The sequence below is a fragment of the Bison bison genome, unplaced genomic scaffold, assembly GCF_000754665.1.
Source record: "Bison bison bison isolate TAMUID 2011002044 unplaced genomic scaffold, Bison_UMD1.0 scf7180017864041, whole genome shotgun sequence".
Classification (NCBI taxonomy): Eukaryota; Metazoa; Chordata; class Mammalia; order Artiodactyla; family Bovidae; genus Bison; species Bison bison.
The window spans coordinates 4,827,724-4,828,726 of NW_011494613.1; positions in this window are offsets into that span (position 1 = coordinate 4,827,724).

The window sequence follows — 1,003 nt, forward strand, 5'->3', positions numbered from 1 at the left end:
CGAGGGTGGGGCTGCGTCGTGGCGATGCGGTCTCCTCTCCCAGGAGTCACGGCGGATCCCACTCCCCGTGGGCCTCCACGATGTACGACCTTCTGTCGCCAGACTCCTCACCTCGTTGAGAGAAACGGAGGTGTTCCCGAGGACATCCTCCCCTCTAGGGCCCTGGTTGATTCCAAGAACAAGCCGCATCTCCCCTGAAAAAGCAAAGTGAGAAGTTCATTCTTTCACTTAGTGCAACAAACATTTACTGAACGTTCGTCTGCTTTGTGCTAGGCACAGTAGCGATGCTGTGATACCGCGTAGGCAAAAAAGGCCAAATATTCGGTCTGGAAGAACTTACATACTATTTATACACTATTGATGTATTCCCAGTTTACCTCCCCTCCTACACTGCCTCCGCCACCTCTCCCCGCTAAACACATACACACACACACACACACACCCTCTACAATCTTTGGTTGATTCATCTTGATGAGTTTCCTGCTTCTCTTTTCAAGAAAAGAATTGAGCAAAATGGGGAAGACGGAAATTGGCTGGAAAGACACTGAACCTTGATGGTCCGAGGCAATCCCACCCTTCAGTGAGGAGTTTGTTGACTAAAAAAATAATATAGTCACAACCTTAAAGAAGAGAGGTATTTTATTTGGTGGAAATGTTAAGGACTTTGAGCCCAGAAGCAGCATCTCACTAGACCTGAGAAATCTGCTCCAAGGAGGCAAGAGGGGGAGTCATGCTATATACAAGTCTACAACAAAGTGGGGCAGGCAGTCTGACCATCAAAGATTATTGTGAGGTAAGGGAAAACAACATTCAGAAAACTAAGATCATGGCATCTGGTCCTATCACTTCATGGCAAATAGATGGGGAAACAGTGGAAACACTGGCTGACTTTATTTTGGGGGGCTCCAAAATCACTGCAGATGGTGACTGCAGCCATGAAATTAAAAGACGCTTACTCCTTGGAAGGAAAGTTATGACCAACCTAGACAGCTTATCAAAAAGC